This window comes from Oryzias latipes, chromosome 5 (assembly GCF_002234675.1).
Source record: "Oryzias latipes chromosome 5, ASM223467v1".
In the NCBI taxonomy this organism is placed as follows: domain Eukaryota; kingdom Metazoa; phylum Chordata; class Actinopteri; order Beloniformes; family Adrianichthyidae; genus Oryzias; species Oryzias latipes.
In genome coordinates, this window is record NC_019863.2 from 29,041,847 (window position 1) to 29,064,265 (window position 22,419).

A 22,419-nucleotide genomic window follows, 5' to 3' on the forward strand; every position below is an offset into this window, starting at 1 on the left:
ACTCAGCAGGAAAGCCGTCAGGCCCTGGTGCTTTACCATTAGGCATTAGTAACAGAGCTTCATGAAGTTCAGACGGCGAGAGCGGAGAATCTAAGTTTGTGATTTGATCCTCATTTAGTCTGGGTAGGTTTACATTATTAAGAAATGAGTCAATACTTTGCTCTGACGGATTGATCTGCGGTGTGTACAGGTTTTTATAAAAGTTTTCAAATTCGTTATTAATTTTGACAAACAGAGTTTATAGTTCTCTTCGATGTTATGTCTGCAGACATTAGATTCAGGTCCATATCCTTCTTCAGCTGATATCAGCGACGGTGAAAGTTGAGGTCAAGTTGTCTGCAGGTCAGAACTCTGCTGTTATTCAGGTTACGTTAAAGTGATGAATCCACGTGTCATATTTCTTGAAATTATTTGGCTCTTTGGTTTATTACTCCACGTTGTTTCAGACGACCGTGATCAAACACTTTTCAAAGTCTTTCATGGTGTTCACAACCACAACCTTGGACTGGTCCTCTGGACCGAGCGGTTTGACATAAATCCTGCAGCCTTTAACCCAAGTGTTCTCAATCTGCTCACGCTTCCTGAGAAGCCGTGCATGTTTTGAGATTTCAGCATTCCTTCTGGTAAGATGGTCGTTCAGATAAGCAGCCGAACCTTTCAGGTGTTTCCTTTGATTCATCAAAGCTAGCTTGTGTTTGTGATTCACAAACCTGATGAGGATCGCTGGTTTATCCGTCTCCTTTCTCCTGGGGAGCAGGTGGCAGGTCTCGATGGTATTGAGATCCAGGGAAATCCCTTTAGATGTGAGAAATGAATGTATTTGCTGTTCCAAAGACACACCGATCTCCGTATTGGCACTGCTAGCTACGCTAGCGCTAGCATTAGCAGTGCTAGCTCGAGGCTTGATTGGTACTCCAGTGAGAATGACATTATTCATCCTTACTTGCTGTTCCACATCGTCCAGTCTTTTCTCCAGAATCTCGACCCGGTTTTCTCGCTGCTCGTCTTGAGCCCGAAATCTTCGGAACTCTTCCATCATATCCCAAAGGGGCGTTAGCTTAGCCGACACTTGTTCCATAAAACTTTTCAGCGTTTCTTGAATAATGTCAAGAGTCTTTTTGAGATCTTCATATTCCTGGGGTTTCTTCGGGGGCATGGTCAGCTCTCTTTTTTGAAAATCAACCTTTTAAGTAATTTGAAGATAGTTGTATTCGCAGAGAGGCACGCCACGCGTCCTGCCGTGTAACCCGGAACCGGAAGTCCACTCTCAATTTGTGTGTTCAATTTAAGTTGGTTAAAGACCATTTGCACTATCTTGGTTTGATAATTCCTAAAATCCTAAATGAATATTTAAATTAAACTTTGCTGAATTCGTTTCAATTCTTAAACAAGTTATTGAAACCTGGAAAATTATTCCCCTCATAATAGTTGATTGTATAAATTCGATAAAAATGATCTCTGTGAAGAAACTGGATTCGCTAGAAATGACTATATTGTATTAGTTCCTAACCCCGTCAGTTTCTTGCACACAGAAATAATGAATAATGACTCAGAGACAGTTACTTATCTTTTGTGGAGGTTTTACTTCGTACAAACATGAAGGGGACAGACAGATGAACATGGTGCATTCAAAGTCCGAACCAAGGAGCTCAGGGATGGGCTTGGTATAAAAACCCTGCATTTGCATATTCAGAAGATCGTCCGATGGACCCCGTGTGAAAATCACGCCCACGGGTTACTGCTGGAGAGAAGCTCCAAGGCTAAAGTAAAGACAAGTCTGAGGCCTGCTCAGCAGATCACACATGCACAGAAAAAAGGAGTATGAGAATAAACTGTGAGAACAGTAGTTTGGCTGTGCTTTCTTCAAATGTAATATAATTTTGAGATGACAATACATGCTCAGTGAATTAAGTTTAAACCATTAGTGTAATAAAAGTTAAAGGCAGTTTCTAACTATTCTTCACAATCTCTCTTCCCAAATTTCTGTAGTTATGTCAAAATCTCTCAGTTTTCCTTACTTCAGCCTTTTTTTAAGATCTTGATTCAATTATTCTTTCCTATATCAGGAATAACAAAAAATGTCAGAATCTCAAAGGAGCATTTACAGACATCTAGGGTTAAAGGAGGGGCATTCTTTAGGCATTCATACTGGGCTGCCAATATTAGGGTGTTGACGTTTTGGCAACAGGGAGCTTTGGTCTGTTTGATGATTCTGTTGTAGTACATACTGTGAAAATTAGGGATGCTCGAAAGGTGGAGTTGGATATTGAGTGATCGGACTCAATGTGGAATAAGTGCTTGTCCAAGGCTTATTCTTGCTTTATAAACCCTCTGCATCAACTAATTATGTGTTAGACCAGGGGTCGGGAACCTATGGCTCGCGAGCCATATATGGCTCTTTTGATGGTCACATGTGGCTCGCAGACAAATCTTTAATTATACTTTTTTTTTTATCATTAGTCCAGTCCTTCTCGGGCGCGATGCGATGCCAGAGGCGCGCAGTAGTAGCGGTGCTTAGAGAGAGAAATCTGCGCCAGCGCTATCAGTTACTATTATCTATTATTTCACAAAGTTTGTACCAGCTGGAAACCTGTGAATTGACGTGCATAAAACTACGCGCTCCCGTCTCTGAGAAAGAGCGCGCAGATGCGGGGACGGGATGTGTGAGGGAGAAAGCAGAGGGTGGGGGTGAGGTGTTGTGGGGACAGCAGGTGAATCGCGCAGGGATTGTAAAAACGTAAAACCCGCTGCCTGTCACCCACTGCGGCGTGTGAGTGTGTGTTTGGCTCCCCGTCTGCATGTGAGCAGTCTTTGTCACATCTACAGAACATTCAGACCTACGATGACGTTTAAAGTCTCAACGCCTGCATGAAGCAGAAACTCACCACGGATCAACCAGACTAGACCATCAGCAAAACTACCACGAGAAATACTCATCATTTATTAGCAACAGAATAACAATGTTATTAAAAAGAATCCACAGACTTATTGTACTTTAAAAATGTTGAAATTAAATCAAATGCACACATTCATTTATATATTTAGTTTTAAACAAATTGTCGCGGACTGAGTTGGATGGCTGTTGGGCCGCGTTAAAAGTTCTGGAGTTCATTGAACGCGTCAAGCAGAGATCTGATTGGCTCTCAGTTCTGTCGCTCAGCCTGTTGTTAGGTAGTTTGGACCAATGGGGTTCAGCTATGGGCCGAATAAGGGAAATGGGAGGGCTGCAGGGGAATATAAAGTTGGGAGAAGCGCTCTCGTGTCGGCGGGAGAGATTCAGGAGTTGCTGAATTAATTGAACGGCGTTTGTTGCGGTCTGCAGTAATCGGAATAAAGAACTTTAAAAGAGGTTAAGTCTCCGTGCCTCAGTGTGGGGAAGGGACACTAAATTATTGTATGGCTCTTTCGAAATTACATTTCAAAATATGTGGCATTTATGGCTCTCTTGGCCAAAAAGGTTCCCGACCCCTGTGTTAGACTGTCCATTGTTTGTACTATTCTAAGGCTAGGCTGCACAGCATTTATCCCTCAGTTTCTCCCTTTTGTGACAGATGTAAGGTATCAGAAGGTACACTGTCTCATACTTTTTAGTTCTGCTCTTGTCTAGTCCTTGTGCTATCTTAGATGACCCCACCCTTACATTGACGTGTTCTCCCTACCATGACAAAGGTGGATAAAGGTGGAAAGATTTCATGTAATCCATGGACACCAGTGAAGTTCTCAAATCATTGAAGAAAAAAGGTTCAGTTCACTGTCTAGTGGGTCTAGATGACCCAACTTCCAATGTTAATGTGCCTAGGATAGCACAAGGGCTAACTGGATATTGGTCTAAAAGATTTCACTGGTTTTCTAAGGCTTCTCCAGCCTGAAGCAGGACTCTCCATTTTTGGCTGTTCACAGACAATCAGGGGATATCCCTGCAATAATGCAGCGACCACTGGAACTGGGAATGATAGTGGCAAAGAGACTAATACTACAAGAATGGAAATCTCCTGCTGCGCCTTCTTTTCAACAATGGATCACTGAAATGCTTTCAATTATACAAATGCAAAACTCAGATCTTCAATATCATGCATAGTTACAACTTTTTCAGGTACCTTGGAACCGTTTCTTTCTTATCTGGGAGCGGTCAGACTGGAATGAGTTTGAAAGATTTTAGGGGAAAGTAAGAGATATTAAAAATCTCCTGACTATTTCTTTCCTGCCTTTCTTATTTATTTATTTATTTTTTTGGGTACTGGCACTATACTTTGTACACATCTCAGCCTATACTTGTTTGTGTATTGTTTATAAATGAAAAATAAAAGAACACAGTCGTAAAAAAAAAAAAAATTCTGACCAAAATGGATGGTCAATCCAAAAGAATTGAACGAAATAAACTCCCTTTTACACCAAACATGTAATATCTGTCTGTTATCTTAATTGCATTATATCTTTCATACTATATTTATTGCAAATTATCATCAGAAAATGAATGCCTCCACAGTTAACAGCGCTTGAAATCAGTTGTCTACCTTCTTATGACATAGTTGCCCATTAATCCCAGAGCGGGTTGAGTTTGATTAAGGTGCTAATGGTGTAAACCTCACTGGTTTTTACTGCAAATGGTTCAATGCCTGCCCCCAAGGGACTCATGTATGGTTCTAAAGAGTTTTCATTTTGATCAAACAGATGTGGAGTTAGTAATGTATGACTGTGCATTCAACAGTTTATGGGGCTTAATATGAAACATTTGTTCTTGATGACAACACAAATGTTTATTTTTGAGTATGAAGTATTAATCTTCAGATCACTTGTTTTTATGAAGATAATACAATTTCACAACAAAACATTTGGCAATTTCGCTATTTGTGCCAAACTATTACTAGTCAAATAATGTGAAGGTCTAAAGCAGAATCTTCAGCCTGACTCCATACTGTATACTAAGACTGGCCACAATTGGAAGATATACGGAATCATTGGTATAAATTTGACTTTCAATAAGGGAGTTGATGTGATATCACTATCTTCTGAAACCTGCTTCCGATGGTCTTTGGAGAAACTGCAGCGTTAGATGTTTGAAGGTTTGTGTCAACTTTGAAAAAGCAAATGGTGGACCTATTACTACTCAATTACTTAAAAAAAACAAAAACAAATGCTGTCCCAATGTCATTGATAAAACATTGATATTGTATCGGTATTATAATCAAAATCCTCTTTTTTTCAGAATCAGCTTGTAGAGGAGGATACATTTTAAAAATGAACTTGAAAAAAACAGAAAATGCATGAAATAACTACTTTATTCTCTCTGAACATTTATATTATATAATAGACCACATGAGAATGAACACAACCAATCTTATAATAATGAGGTTCAAACATTTATTTTATCACTGATTATTAATTGAAGTATAGACCAAACCATTTATAAAAGCACATATTCATTTTGATGTTGAAGAGGCTAATATCAAAAAGAAGAAAGATCTTGTTTGGTGCCAACTTTTGTGTTTTTCTGTGTATTTATACGGGTGTGTCATGGTTCGAATTTAATTTTCAGTATATTATTGTGTAACAAAATTTAGCTGCGTGATTTAAATAGCAATAAAACTGATCCAAAATAGCAAAGTAAGAGGGTGAACGAGGCAAGAGAAGGAAAAAGAAGGATGAATGTGTGTAGAGAGAATAGACAAAAAATGAAGACATGAGCAATTTCAAAAAGAGTAAAGGGAGAAATAAAGAAGAAGAGGGCCTGGTGTGGCTGTGATGAATAATGCAAAAGTCTGCTTTGCAGTCTTATATATCTGCCCAAAGTGATTCACCAAACCACAGGCTCTTCATGAGGCGAACGCACAAACAGAGGGACTCAATGCTAATACACAGATCCTTGTTTTTTTCCCGATGACAACAATTCTGATTTAAATGTGCTCATGAAATTTCTATTAGTACAAGGTACAGTAGATGGAATCTAACAGTCACACGACATAACCAATGAGAGCAGTGGGTGAAAACCTGTCCAACAATATGAAGTAATACTGTAGTGCTAATCCAGTGTAGTGTTTACCACTACTCTGGATTAGCACTACAGTATTACTCTGGCTGCATCTGAGCTCGTCTACATGCTGCCTTGATGTGTTACCCACTAGATTTCTAAAGTCTGCCCTGAACAGTGTGTTGCCATCAATTACTCAAATAGTTAACATGTCTCTTCAATCTGGAATATTTCCAGAGGCCTTAAAAACTGCAGTCATTAAACCTCTCCTGAAGAAGAGCGGTCTTGATCCCACTGTACTGAATAATTACAGACCTATCTCTAATCTGCCATTTTTAGGAAAAGTCCTTGAAAAAGTTGTCTACCAACAGCTCACTGATTTTCTCTTATTAAACAATTCATTTGATGTTTTCCAGTCAGGTTTTAGACCCCATCATAGCACAGAAACTGCTCTTATCAAGGTAACCAACGACATCCGCCTGAACACTGATGATGGCAAAGTCTCTGTCTTAATCCTGCTAGACCTGAGCGCTGCCTTTGATACTGTTGATCATGGGATCCTTTTGCACAGACTCCAAGACTGGGTTGGCATCTCTGGATCTGCCCTAAGTTGGCTCAAGTCTTATCTAGAAGACAGGAAATATTTTGTTGAAATTGGGAGTTGTGTCTCAGACTACATGGCCTTGACTTGTGGTGTGCCCCAGGGATCGATCCTGGGACCCCTTCTGTTCAACCTCTTCATGCTGCCACTAGGGCAGTTAATACGCAGTAATAACATATCTTATCACAACTATGCAGATGATGCTCAGATCTATGTGTCACTGACAGCAGGTGAATATGGGCCGGTGGATTCACTCAGCCACTGCCTCCAACAGATCAGTGCGTGGATGCAGAACAACTTTCTCCAGCTAAACTCAAACAAGACCGAAGTTATTATTTTTGGCCCACAGAAACAAAGAGAAAGAGTCAGTAGCTACCTTCATTCTCTGTCTCTTAAACCCTCAAATCAAGTCAGAAATCTAGGGGTAATCATGGACTCTGACCTGAACTTTAACAGCCATATCAAGTCAGTAACATCAGTGGCATTTTACCATCTGAAAAACATTGCCAAAATCAAAAACATAGTGTCAAAGCCAGACCTGGAGATACTTATTCATGCATTTGTCTCCAGTAGGTTAGACTACTGTAACGGCCTGCTCACCGGCCTCTCCAAACGAGCTGTAAAACAGCTTCAGTACATCCAGAATGCTGCTGCTCGAGTCCTGACCAGAACCAGGAAGTATGATCACATTAGTCCTGTGCTCAGGTCTCTGCACTGGCTCCCTGTACCTCAAAGAATAGACTTCAAAGCAGCTCTGCTTGTGTACAAGTCTCTCCATGGCCGAGCACCAAAGTACATCTCTGACATGTTAGTGCCATATGAACCATCTCGTACTTTGAGGACCTCAGGGGCCGGCCTCCTGTTGATTCCCAGAGTCAAAACTAAACAAGGGGAATCAGCGTTTCAATATTCTGCAGCTAAAATCTGGAACAGCCTCCCTGAAGTCGTAAGACAGGCCTCTTCTGTGTTCATGTTCAAATCTAGACTTAAAACATTTCTGTTTAGCCGTGTATATGACTGAAAGGTCCTATCTGGTCCTATCTACACTATTCTTTCCTTTCCTTCCTTTATTTTTAAATCAATTTTCAAATTTTTTCTTTTCTTTTAAAGTAAATTTTACGTTGATTATTTCTATGATGTATTGTGATTTTAATGCATTTTTCTGTTTTGTGAAGCACCTTGAATTACTTTGTGTACGAATTGTGCTATACAAATAAACTTGCCTTGCCTTGCCTTACTCATAAAATGAAATATGCATACATATTTTTATTCTGTTTTTTGAACGTAAGTAAACATAAAATATCATAGTTATCCAACATCAAGGCTTCTAAATACATAACTTTCACAAGAGACTTGTTTATTTCCATGGCTGCAGTTAGATACATTCTTTAATGTCACACTTTAATGCAACTGTGAAAGATTATAGCAAGATATTTATCCTAAAAAGATCTGATAGTTATTTGTTGCTTGTTTTGGTTAGTTGAAGAATCAATGTCAAGACTCAATTTTACTTTCTTCTGAAAAGCAGCTTGGGGTAATTTGTGCTGTGGGAAAAACAAACCAAAACTGAATAAATCAATAGATGTACGATAGAGAAGTGTGCTGGACTTCAGCAAGCTGCTTAAACTGATATACATGACTTATCAGTGATGAACATTGTATCACACAGTGGGCATTTTCTTTAAATCATTGATTTACTCATTGTTTATTAGTAAAGACTGTTGTTAGAGGCTTGTCAAGAGCGGTATTTCTTTTTAAAGTATCCAGAAAATACCCTAAAATCGAATGTGAAAGGCCACAGTAGGCTTTTGAGGGTAATCAACTAGGGAACACCTGATCGAACCTTCGGGCCCAAACACGTGGTTTTAGACTCGATCGAAATCGGATGTTGTATCCTAATTGGTCATTTATTTTATTCTTTTATGTCTGCATATCATAAACGGATCATGACATTTTATTGCCATAAAGCGCATCAGAACATGCAGCCAGTTAGAGCAGGAGGGGCACAAAAACAAGTAGTTCAGTTAGCAAGATATTTACAGATTCAGACTTCCATGATCAATAGCTCATTTAATAAACATTTAAACTGACAACAATTCTTTCAATGCAAAAAATAACCTACAAATGCATTTCAACAGACAAGTGAATTGAGTTTTTTTTTCTTCCACACCTGTCCATCAAATAAACGGCTGCACTGTCAGTCTAAACCAGTGTTTTTCAACCTTTTTGGAGCCACGGCACACTTTAACCTAGACAAATATCCCGCGGCACACCAGCATCCCAAAACAAAACAAAAAAGCAGAAACTCAGTCTGTTTTGATCTACACCCCCCCGGCAATCTGACGTGCATTTTTGTGATAATTGTGGCAGAAAAAGCAGGAAGTTGCAGATGTTTTTTCTAAAAGATGTAATAAAAGTTAAGTTACATACAAACTGTATGTTCGTTGTGGTTTCAACACGTGTAACAAGAACGACTCATTGTACGCTGAGGCGCTGTCCCTTTAAGCCAATGCATCATGGGAGATGTAGTGTGAATACTGCGAGAAAACGGCAGGAAGACTCGCGTCTCTGAGCTTCATTGTTTTGTTCACTTGTTCCACGGTCTGATACCGGATTCTGTGGAAAGCTGCACCGCTAAAGACGAGCTTTAGCTGGTATTTTTGTTAGAACTGAGAGACTTTATGAGAAGAATCGGAACAAGGAAGTGAAGACTTTAAACACTTCTGATTGGTCAGACTGATGACATGTGATTAAGCCTTTAAGAATGATTGGTGGAGTTGTGGAGACAGTAAAAGCTGTGGGACTTTTCAGAAAACAGTTATAGCTGCAGCTAAATCGCGTTACCGTCATTCTTATCAAAATGTCTTTAATAGAATCAAATAAACACAAAGAAAAATTTATTTTATGATCTTTCATATTCCTAACTACTCAGTGTTTTCTCAGGACCTGTTTGGATGAACAAAGAGCTGATTTCCTGGAGATGGTAATTGCTTTTAGATCAGTTAATGAGGGCAATTTTCCACGGCACACTTGACCATCTCCCACGGCACACTAGTGTGCCGCGGCACACTGGTTGAAAAACACTGGTCTAAACCATACTGGGTTTAAAATGTTTTGTTTTTTTTCTGTTGCCAATTTTCTCCCTCCCCCTGGGGTGGGACGTAACAGTGATGAGCTAATAATTTAAAGCTGTACACTGTTGTAGTTTTTGTCTTCTTATGGATTGCTGTCGTAATTTTACATGTTAAACTCCTAACTATCTTAGATGACCCCATCCTTGCATTGATGTGTTCTACCTACCATGACAAAGGTGAATAAAGGTGGAAAGATTTTTATGTAATCAATGGACACCAGTGAGGTTCACAAATCATTGAAGAAAAAAGGTTCAGCGCACTGTCAAGTGGGTCTAAATGACCCAACTCCCAATGTTAAAGTGCCTAGGATAGCACAAGATTTACTTTTAATAAATCTCAGAAATTGCCTTGCAATACATAAAAAATAAACAGACTATGGAAGATGGAGAAGAAAAGTTGAGATCTAAATCTGTGAAAAAGTCAAGAATAGATTAAAAAAAAGAAGAGAAATAATAAAAAGAGAGCTCCAAGGAAGTAGGTGTCTCCCTGAGTTTATATCAGAGGGGAAAGTCACAGGTACATTCTCCAGGGCATGCAAAATAAGTAGCCTCACACATGCAAACACACACATGCTGAGCCTCAGGTCGCTCCAGACTCAGATGCATGTGAGCAAAACAATGGGCTCCCAACCAAAGAAGCTTCAGCGCTGCTTACGGTGTCGAAAGACACCTGTGGCAATACATCTATGTTGGTTCACAAACAGCATGAGACAAACACGTGTGCTTAAGGTTATAGGAAGAAAAGTTTAAGAAACACCCCACATTTTTAACTTGTTTTCTGGAGCTATAAACTCACACTTACAAAAGTGAAGAAACTCAGGTGCTGCTGTTTCTGATTCACATCAGCATTTAAAAATGTAAAAATAAAAATACGTTTTTGTCTCCTGCTGCTTTGCTGATAGACTATTGCAGTTCATTGGTCTATCATTCCTAAACCCAAGTGAGTGTAAAATAACCAAATCATGCTTATATCTAAATAATGTGACTCCCCATCTCATTTTTCTCCTTATCACCATCAGATAATACAGAAAAGAATTGACTCCCAATGGCTAAGACTGCTTTTGAGGGTGGAAATTGTAAATTGGATCAGGCTGTGTGCAGTCATGTCTCCATCTCTGCGTCTGAGAACAAGGCAGAATTTGATCCATTGTTTTTATTTATTTATTTACGTTTTTCCATTTATCCTGTCAAATCTGCAAAGATATTGAATTCTTACATGATCAGATACTAAAGACCTTAATTCACTGAAATCTTTTTTTTTTTATGGAGCTGATTTTTTTTAATTTTGTGATCAAATAAGAGTCACTTCTTTCATTTCAAAGATTTACTGAATACAGTACAGTGATGGAATGCTCTGCACCACTGTCTTTCAGGGAGAAGGTTGATGTCCTGTTTTCTATATGACCCGTGTCACATTTGCTTGGTTCTTCTTGGAATTGGTTAATTCTAATGTGTGTGTGGCTAATTGCAGAGGCGATGGATGAATTTCTCAGTGGACATCTGATGAACTGGTCAATGATGAATCGATAGAATTGCAGGATGTGAATCCATGATGCTGCTGTATTTATTAGCTGGTGTATTTTGTGGTGGAGTGGTAGGGCAGTCGACATTAGATCGGAAGGTTGCGGGCTCGATTCCTGCCTTGCCCACCCAGGTGTTGAAGTGTCCTTGGGCAAGACACTGCACCCCACCTTGCCTCTGGTGGTAGGTTGGCGCCAGTGTTCGTCAGCGGAGCCGCCACCAGTGTGTGAATGGGACTGTGACTGTAAAGCACTAAGGGCCTTCGAAGAAGGTAGTAAAAGCGCAATATAAGCGCTATTTTTTATTTATTGTTTTTGGTAGTTGTTATATTGACTATAAAAATACAAGCAAGTATTATATTATAGGCAACAAGACCGCTTAAACAAAAGTTGTTGTTTTTTCATTAATATTTATTTATTTTCTGTAAAAACCTAAAAGGAAAAAGAAAGCTGCTGGTGGCAATTCTGTTACTGACATGAAGTACAAGTGATGTTTTTTTTTTATATTGTTTTTCTTTTTTCTATCCACTGAAAAGCTGACTCTTGAAACAAAACAATTAAGGAAATTGGATTGTGCTATTTAACCCTTGTGTGGTGTTCGGGTCTGTGGGACCCGTTTTCATTTTTTATCAAAAGAAAAATGATACAATTAATTAATTTTTTAAACTCAGACTCACTGGCCTTGGCTCATTTTCTGTGAAGAACAGATATCAGAATACATTTTTAATAACCACACACTGTATACCCCCCCCAACACATTTTTATTACATATAAGATGTTCGGGTCCACTGGACCCAGGGCTAATAGAAGTGTGGAAATTGATGTTTTATGTACCTACACTCTTTCCTCCACCTGTGTGGGCCTGTTGTGTGTGTGTGGGTGTGTGTGTGTGTGTGTGTGTGTGTGTGTGTGTGTGTGTGTGTAACCAGTGAGAAAGAGAGAGAGAGAGTGGCAGAGAGAGAAAGATTCACTGTAAATGTGAGTTCTGTTTCTGCACCTGCGGTTCCCGCACAAGGTTGCAACATTGTTAGAATAATTCAAGCATCAACTCTGTTTGCTCTCGTTCTCCCGCACATTTGACCATTTGACTTTCTTGCGGGAATCTTTAATATCTCACATAGCAGATAAAGATCTGCTACAAATTGGAGGCGGGACACTATAAATATAGCTTTGCCAGTGTGGTTTCTTATCACAACTGATCAAAATGGCCAAAAGACTTGACTTGTGACTCTGAAGAAGTTGATTAGATTGGGGCGGCCGTGGTGCAGCGGTAGGGCGGTCAACCCATGATCGTAAGATTGCAGGTTCGATTCCCGCCTTGCACGCCCATGAGTCGAAGTGTCTTTGGGCAAGACACTGAACCCCACCTTGCCTCTGGTGGTAGGCGGGCGCCTGTGTTTGGCAACGGAGCCGCCACCAGTGTGTGAATGTGTGAGTGAATGGGTCTGTGACTGTAAAGCGCTTTGTCCTTGTAGGAAGAAAGGCACTATATAAGTATATGCCATTTACAATTTACCATTCAGATTGAACATCAGCCAGATCCAAAACGAAGCCATCAGCACCCAGCCACAGGACCAGGCCGTCAGCAGCCAGGACCGTGTGTTGTACAGGCTAGTGGCTAGAAGGCCATGTGTTCAATGGGGCTGATGTGTTGTCTTGACTAATAGGTTTACTCTATGAGTTCAGCTTGTGTTGTGCACCTGAATGGGTTCAGTTTCTGTGTTCAAATAAATAAAAGTCAGTAGTTTTGAAAACCCTTGCTTCACTTGAAAATTTGTTTCCAATCATATCTTGATTTTAATTGATTTTCTTTATCACGTTTTGAATAATGAGTTGTGAATGTGATCTAACAAAGGTAAAGGGCAAATATTAACCAAATATACTGCTTGTAATAGGATGAGGTAAACATCTGTCAAGTATTTTAACATCAAAGTGTTTGATTGTGAGGCATTAAAAACCACAACATGCAACGGGTCCACCAGACCCACGAACACTGGCTGAGTAACAACAATATGAATACCACACAAGGGTTAAAGCAGCCTGACAATACAGAAACTACCTCCAGCATGAATGTATCCAATCACTGGTTTCCAAAAAAAGTCAACCTACTAAACATCTTTGGGCAAAAAACACCAATTATAAGTATTCATTTTTATTAAAAATGTAAAAAAAATATCTAATTAAGACATTGTTAGCAAATAGATGCTTTAAATTAAAATTGTAAGCAAGTTACCTGATCTGTGCAGTTTCAAGGATCTTTTCACAGGATTTGCAAGCTTTACCCGATGCCCAAGACTTCTTTTAGAAAGAATTTGCTTTTCATTAAGTCAGTGAAAGCTACAAACTTCTGAAAAAAAATTCTAATGAGAAACTTTTAAAAGGATTTTGAAGGTAAATATAAAGCACCTTTTCAATCCGCATAGAGATATTTTAAAACATCTAAAATAAAAGTTTTGTCATCAAGGTAACATAGTTTTAATTTCTCTACAAATCCACAATTTAATATTTTTGCTGGACATGGTGCAATAGGACAAACATATTTTTGGACAAACAACAACATGACAATGAAATCCGGCAGAGGAGATTAACAGCAGCAACAATACAAACTCCAAATGGCAGCACTAGGGTGGATTATTGCTTTTACTTTAAAGGTCAAAGTCAAGGTGATGTGTCAAAAAATAGTGTCAGAAAATAATGCAATCAGGTACATATTCAAATGTTGCAACAGGTCTGTGCCATTACATCTGCTGCTCATGATAAATGGTACACTTTCATTTATACTCTAAAGAAGTTTTTTTATTAGACAACTTTGATCAAACAGGCCTATGTTTATGACATTTCCAAGACAATTCATTATAATAGAGGTGGGCGGATCGATCTGAGTATCAATAGTATCGTTAGCACAGAAGAGTATTGATACTGGGGCGATGAGATTAATACTTTTGTCGCAGTTTAATACATACAGTAACGAGCTTTCATTCAAGCACAGTGTCTATCTGCAGTGTTGCCAGATAGGGCAAAAAAAACCCACTCAAATTAAGTGGAAAATCGCCCAATCTGGCAACACTGTCTTTCTGTGTAAACAGCGCACACCCACCCCACTAGTTACTGTTTCCTTCTAAGCAGTGTATTATGCCATTACTAATATATATGTCCTATATTTGATATTATGTTTAATTCAGGTTGCTGTAATTAGTTAACAATTATTTAATTTGCTGAACGTTTCTGTACTGTGTTTTTATAAATTCAATTCAATTTTATTTATATAGCCAAAATTCACAACAACAGTCGTCTCAATGGGCTTCGTACCGGTAATGTAAAGTAAACATAAAATCAAAAGGATCATGAATACATAGAATTCAATAGGAGAATACTAAACTTAACTAACTAAAAAGACTACACAAAACTATAATCAAACATACAAAAAAGACAAAAAGTGTATCAACTGTATCAACATTGGCTATACTAGCCCTGCAGTTACTTGATATCTGATCGATACCCAAATTCCCAGTCTCAACCTCTCCTACATTACAATAAACTGCAGTGACAGATTGAGGGGGACACCTGTTCAGATTTCTTTATTTTTTTTTAGCGTAAAGAACTGTTTGCAGTTTTTTTTTAACCCAAAAATGTTTTTAATATTCTAATTTTACTAACCTTGGGCTGTTTTGGTGATAAGGTTTTATTTCATGCCCCATTGTGGTAAAAACAATATAACTGACATAGCACCATCTACAGCTTATCCTATAGATACAGTGTTTTTTATCTTTCTTCCTGTGTGCAGCAGAAAAAGAATAAATGGACAAACAGAAACTCTTTTAATTAGTGCAAGCTCTCAACACCGTTAGGCAGCTTTGTTGCTAAACCACTGGACTTAAAAAGATGAATTGCTTTAATATAATATGAAGCTTGGATATCCAGGGAGCAAAACACAATTTAAAGAACTACGAAAAGCATAACCTGCTGCATTATCCTGCTAAATAATTTAATCAGCAGTTAAATTACAATTAAATACGGAGTAAAAACACAATATTGTTTTTTATTTCTTCAGAATCCATGAGTGATGTCAAATATGTTTAATCTTATTTTAAAACTTTATTTATATTGTGAAAGTCTGCAGAAGTATTTCTTTTTTTTTCTTGAAGACCCTGTTAACACAAATACAGTTTCAAATTTATACCTGCCGGCTGCCTCCAAACAACCACAGGTGCACTTGTGGCCATTCAGCAGCGTGAATGGAGCAAAAAAAAAAAAAAAACATTTGAAGGCCTTGCTTAAGAGCACCACAGCAGTACAGTGAGTGCAGGGCAATTACTGCTGAGCATTTGTCCCACTAGATACATTTGTAACAATAGAAAACTTTGGCCCTGCCATTCTTGGAAGAGAAAGCAAAATATCCTGCATGTCTCCAACTAGGTCACGTGTGCTCCAAACATAGGGCCTTTCCTATGAGATTCATCACATTAGGTTAACTAATTAATGACTGACTCTCCAAAAAACAGCACAATATCAATTGCTTTTATACATTTCATGGTATGTAAATATCTAAAACGCAACCTATGGATTTTGTGACATCTTGAAGGGATATTATTTAGTACCCAGCTGCTGAATTTCATCATCAATAACTGGCCAATAGTGAACGTGAACATTTCAATAAAAGCAATTAGTGTGATTACACACTAATCTAAGGTGTTGACTCTAAGGTGTCACTGGAGGTTGGATGAGGGTTTGGATTAGAGATCTACTGGTATACAACCCAGTCTCATCCTAAAATGTGTAGTAGCTACATTTGTCCACATGGAAATGCGTGAGAGTTTTACAAAAACGCCCCCTAAACTGTGAGGGGGATACGTTTCATTTTTCTATTCATTTTCTACGAGCCTTCTCAGGATCACGTGACTTTGGAGGTTTGGCCTGCCGTGAGCAAAAAACATGGCGGATGCACGTTCATTTTTCGGTGGAATATCCCATAAAACAAGATATTTTGAGGACTAATTTTTATTTTGACAACATTTCTAGTGAGAAATATACCATTTTCTTTTAAAATATGCTTTCATTATGTACATACAGTTTGTAGTTTGCTTGTTTCGTTCAACTTTTTCTCCCAAAGGCTCTGTTACGTTGGAGAAACACGTTAACTTTCATTCATATCTGCAGACGTGCGCGTGGGTCACGTGACTAATATGTTTCTCTTTTTTTCCGCAGAAAATGCCATAAAATAGGAGTGATTGTGGACTAATTTATTTTTGAAAACATTTCTAGCAGTATATATCCCCTTTATTTTCATAATATCCATTCATTGCAGACATGCAGTTCGTAGTTTGTTTGTTACGTTCAACTTTTCCTCAAAGGATCTGAAGGCGTTTGATCTTTTCCATAAATATATGCGGGCTGACGTGGGTCACGTGACGTGACCTGAGTTTCTCTTTTTTCATATAGAAGATCTCGTAAAAAGGTACGTTGCTATTTATTAATTATTTTTATTTACATTTCTACGGACCCGTGTATAGGTTTCATGCTGTGTAGTTGCGACTTTGAAGGACATTTAAACAAACCGGAAGAATGTTGTTCAGGAACGGACTGGAGAGTTCTCTAAATTTACTTAGCGATTTGTTTTATTCAATATCCTTTTACATGTTAAAGTATTCACACTACAAGTCTAAATGCTGTGTACAATGTCTGATCTTTCCCATCATATCTGTGGGCTGACGTGGGGTCATGTGACACGAGTTTCTTTTTTTTTCCGTGGAAAAAAAATCTCGTAAAATAAGATCGTCTGAGGTTTAATATTTACGTTTAATAACATTTCTAGGGACCGATGTACTCTGTCGTAACGTCCATGCAAGCGTATTTTTTCAACATCAACTAGTTGAGTTAAGAAATACACTGTAAATAATAAAAAAAGACGTTTGGCTCTAAACTGGTTTTGTGATTGGTCCCACGTTTATCGGGAAGGTTAAGTTCTAAAAATAAGCCCAGCGACAAACAGGTGTTTATTTTTATTTTTTACAGAAATTAATGTTTCCATTACTAATGCAAACTTTTTGTTTTGCAGGTACTTAAAGAAACAAAACATCAAATGTTTTTCAGAGCGAAGGTACCTTGTCGCATGACAGATTGCAGTTGTTTTTTATTCAAACTTTATTGACTGTAACAATTCAAAACAACAATTCCAAAAAGCAACAAGAAAGAAACAAACCAGGGGATTATTATGAAATTTTTCACAAAAACATTGAAACTGACGCACAGATTGAATGTTTTAAATGCTTTCTTATTGTCAGAGTTTCTTATTGTGTCCATGTTTTGTTTGAACTCATTAAAGTTAAAAAATGGGGGGTATGATTTATAACTTTGTATTTATGAATGTGCCATATGAATAAAAATAAAAAAAGGTTAATGATGTACAATTGTTCTTTTTTATTGGATGGACAGTGGGTGAGGCACGACAGATTACAGTAAAACAGTCAAACTGCTACCACAATAGCGTTGAACTTCTGTTGAGAATAATTCATTCATAAATCTGTCTATATATTAGAATATCTGCATCTGGATCATTTACGTCTATTTTAACATAAAAGGGGCTAAAAAGAACTAACATCAACAAACAACAACTACTAATAAATATTATAGGAAATAAGGAAACTAAGTATAAAAAAGTAAAACAAAATAAATGTACATAGTATATTATTTATTATTGTAAATAAAAAAAAATAAACATGTCTGACTAAGAGTGGGGGTTGAGGTCGGGGTTTTTTTGTCTCTTTTTTGGAATCCAGCGTAGAGGCCATGACCCCCCCCCTGCAAGAAAAGTAGAGAAGGTTCAATCAAACAGTGATAGACAATGGGCTACAGTTTGTTCACTCAGTGCTTACAGGACGACTGTTTTAATTTGATTAGTGTCAATTATCCTTTGTAGGAAATGTTAGTACTATTCAAATATTCATGAATAATTACAATATTACATTGATTTTTAACGCATAGCACAAAAGCATCAAATAATCAATATCTAACAACTTGTAGAACATGAATAATAAAACTTGGACATGCATCCATCATCTACCCCTTTTGTCCTTTTATTGACAAAATTAGAAAAGATTTATATAATTTTAAATAAACAAAAAAACAAATTAGGCTGATTATTATTTGGACTTATTTATTTGCGACCAAGCAAAAAAACTGATGGAAATTCATGTTGAAGAGGCACGTTGCTGGATTGTCCGCACGTATTTTAACCATAACCCCGGCTTCTTTACTTGCAAATAGGCACTTCAAAATAAATAAATGAATTCATTAATAATATATACAACATAAAACATGACTAGCACTCCATTAACTCCATCTGGGTTTCATAAATAAAATAAAAACGTTTACCACTCAAAACAATCATCAGAACTCTAACACAGTAAATATGCCAAACAAATTAATAAAAAAGCATTTATATACATTAGAGTTCTACTTTAAAATAGTAATAATGTAAAATAAAAACTGCTCCTTTTTTCTTTAAATGTCCTCATTGCATATTAATCTTTTCCTCCAATCACACGGCTGCATTCTGAAAGATGAAAAGTGTAAACTTGTTTAAGAGATGTTTAGGAGAACTACTGTAAACTAAGATAAATGTGTTAGTTAAAATAAAGTAATAATGCATAGTTATTTTATAATAAAAGACTAAAAAAGGCAAATTAATAATACAAAATCCAAATCTTAACAAATTCTGCAAGTATTTTGTCGTATTACTTTTTACTGGTGGAAATGCAAAGAAAAGCGAGCGACAAATTAGAAGAACTGGTTTGAACATGAATTATTGCACAAAGACGGAAAGGTGGGCGTGTCTCCAGGAAAGAGATCGTCATGACAACCAACATGATTTTTGATACGGAGGCTGATGCTTCAAGGAGAAAAGAAACGTCAACAGCCAGTGCTGATCAGAACACAATCCAATATTCTCATCATTTGAATAAATCCTGAAATGTTCATCTGCTGGTGTTTGTCTGCATTTCTTGATGAAATTTTGCTGCAAAATAAACCCATTAACCATCACTGTTCTGTCTGTGATGGAATAAACGCCAGGGCTACTATGGGAAGATATACGGTAGTCAACATTTTCTTGGAAAGGATTCTTTTTAAATAATATTTTATAGAATCTTTTAATAGTGTGTAAAATGTTTTTAACTACAAAGCATTTTAATTGCATGTTATATGTTTTATATCAACTGTAATGCCCATTAAAAAGAAAAGCTAAAGTAAACTTGAACTGAATTATTTCTTTCTTATTAAAGATTTGAGGAAAAGTGTAAAAATAACCACCAGATGAATAATTCTGTATTTTCACATTTCTTTGGAGAAACATTTGTTGAGGATAAAAAAACACAGGAATATCTTAAAAAACATATCATTTTTGCTAACTGTGCAGAAAAATAAGATTGTACCAGGATAGTAAAATGTCAGGAGTTGGGACACTGGTGGACGGCTGTGGGGCTGAAGTGGTGGAGAGATTGGTGGTTGAAGTGGTGGGAGGATGGATGTCTGAAACGGTTGATGGTTGGACGGCTGAAGCACTGGAGGGCTGCTGGTTTTTCCAACCTTAATGGATGAAAATGATAAAATGATTAGTGTGGTTGTTTTGGTGAGACATGACCAGATCTGCTGACGGTTCACAAATGAAAGTTTCTAATCAAACTAGAGTTCATGCAGATTGAAGATGTCGTGTCATCAAGCTTCCATGAATAATGAGGAACAACAACAGACTGAGGTGAATGTAAAATTATTATTACCAGTATACCTGATACAAGGCCTTCCTCCAGTCAAAGCACGTTTCTGCTTGATCAGGGAATTTAGGGCAACTTAGGGGGCACAACATGTGTGTGGTGAGAGGCGGGACTTTTTGGCAGGTTGGGCAGCAATTTTTGTATCGTCATCGTCAAAATTTAAATTATCATATAACACTGTGAACAGATCGACAATTGGTTAATGACTCTGAGTCACAGATGGTAAATACATACCAATACAGACACTTCATCACATGTGAGGCGTTCTCTTTTGGCCTGAAATCTTTGTAGCCCGCCTGACATTTGGATGTTTTGGCGGCCACAGCGATCACAGTTGATGCAAGAAGTTGTCGAGCCTCGTGGCAGAGTCAGCTGAAAATAGGAAAAGCAGAATTTTTATGTCTCCAGTTCCCCATTCTGATAAGATTTGGGGAAAATATTGCCATATTAATGACAATGGTTGTTAGTTTTACAATTAAATTAAGGTAGCAATTGAAGTCTAACAGTTTTGTAAAAAATGTGCAGGTTATTATTTCTGAATTTTAAAAAGAAAAGTTATAAAAAAGGTCATGAAGACCTTTTTTATATATATAAATTATTTTTATTTTTTTTTATAATTTTGAGCTGAAGATGTCTTTCCTCTTATCCAAAATGATTTCTGGAATAAAACTGGTAAAAAAGCAGTTTGACTGGATCAGAGAAAAGGTTTGAGCGAGTGTGACGTCACCCATTTCCTTCCAGATCCATCATAACAAATTCAATTCTGTCGTCGTTTCTCTGTGATACAGACGTCACCACGTTGGAGCCAGTTGACAGTGATTGATCTGAGTATCAATTCTATGGCAACTACTGTCGCCAATCAGGAGTAAGCTTGTTGAAAGTCCACACTGCTTCCACTGAAAGTGAACTTGGTGGAATTTGTCAAACAAACATTCAAGGTGGCACATGCTATTACTGAGGCATCTGTTGGTCAGTCTATAATTTGAATAACTTGTGATAAAGAAACAGTTTTGTAAAACAAATAACTGGAATTAGCAAAAACATGTTGAAAAGGGTATCACAACAAGAATGGTTAATCTGACCCATAGAATGACTAACTAACAGCTGTTGTTTCTCTTTAGAAGTCTATAGGATTTTGGCTCCTTGGAGCCAGCGGGTACTTCCTGTTTGGAACGTGAGGGGGAGGAGTCAATCAGTCCAGGTCTCTGAGACAGAGACTGTTTTAAAATATTTACAAAACCAAGTCCAGATGATCGTTGTTACAACGTTTTTTGTGTAAATTTGGAGAAAAACCCTAAATAGGTCAATCATAACACTTTAATATATCAGTAAATTACTGTTCCTTTTTTTGCCGGGAAACCGGCGGTGGCGCGAGCGCTGCCATAATCATTACCTAATGTAACCCCGATTTTCACAAACCTCCCTTCCTCTGCTCCACAACAATAACTATACAGTCGAAACAAATAATTAATACATTCTTCTATGACGATCATAGTAACCTGCAGTCGTGTTACGTTCAGTCTCTCGATGGAGGCCGTATTTTTCAGCACCGCTCTTCTGTCACAGTGATAACAACAGCGGCATTCATCTGTCAGATGAAAATACATTCAGATGACCATAACGTATTTTCATTACTGCCTCTTGTGTTTACATTTCTTACCTTTGAGACTTCTTTAGCTCGTGCAGAGATGCAGAACGCGCGACAACCAGATTACCTTTATTGACGCCCAACACCAACCGACCGGCGCGCGGATACGTGGGGGTGGGGTGGCTTAATGTGCACGGCGCGCACGCATGCGTATTTGCACTAAAATTTTCACATGGCCCCTTTGACATATAAACCTAACATTTCTATCATTTGTGTCTAAATTACGAGCATTAAATAACACAACTTGATGTGTGTCTGTCATAAAATATTCCATGTTGGGTCTAAATCAGATAAGCATTGTTCATCACATCAAATATTTACATATTTACTGTATTATACTGTTTTCATATATTTATTACTTTTATCATCTAAATTGTCCTAAGATTTATGAAAAAATGAAAATCACACACTGAAAAATAGGGTTTGCTTTACGAGTTTATTCTGCATAATGGAATGTTTGGCTCAAAACTGAGCTCTTTGGCATCAACTCAACCATTGGGTTTGGAGGAAGAGAATTGCTACCTATGACCCCAAGAACAGCTTCCCCACTGTCAAACATGGAGGTGGAAGCATTATGCTTTGTGGCTATTTTTCTGCACAGAGCTACGTCACCACGTTGATGGAGCCATTAATGGAAAATCCTGAGTGAGAACTTCCTACCCTCCTTAAGCCAGGACCCTTCAAATCAGTCATGGATGGGTCTTCCAACAGGTTAGTGACCTAGAACCTACAGCCAAGGCAACCAAGGAATGGCTGAAGAACAATCATATCAAGGTCATTG

The 22,419-nt window shown here is 37.8% G+C and overlaps 1 protein-coding gene and 1 long non-coding RNA gene across 6 annotated transcripts in view; both read right to left on the bottom strand.

Annotated features, from left to right (window-relative positions):
* The window catches only part of LOC101170754 (copine-8), a 314,618-nt gene that overhangs the window by 207,486 nt on the left and 84,713 nt on the right, over positions 1-22,419 (bottom strand). The gene's annotated exons all lie outside the window — the stretch shown is intronic.
* LOC111947465 lies at positions 17,621-21,783 on the bottom strand. Of its 4 annotated transcripts, XR_002873318.1 has the most exons (4): positions 21,651-21,783; positions 21,490-21,578; positions 20,225-20,362; positions 19,345-19,805 (listed from the first exon to the last, which is right to left on the bottom strand). It is a non-coding gene; the product is annotated as an uncharacterized LOC111947465 (long non-coding RNA). The 4 variants fall into 4 exon arrangements; XR_002873317.1 differs by lacking the exons at positions 21,490-21,578; positions 21,651-21,783 and adding an exon at positions 17,621-18,020 and having other exon boundaries at positions 19,652-19,805; positions 20,225-20,498; XR_002873319.1 differs by lacking the exon at positions 21,490-21,578 and having other exon boundaries at positions 21,651-21,769.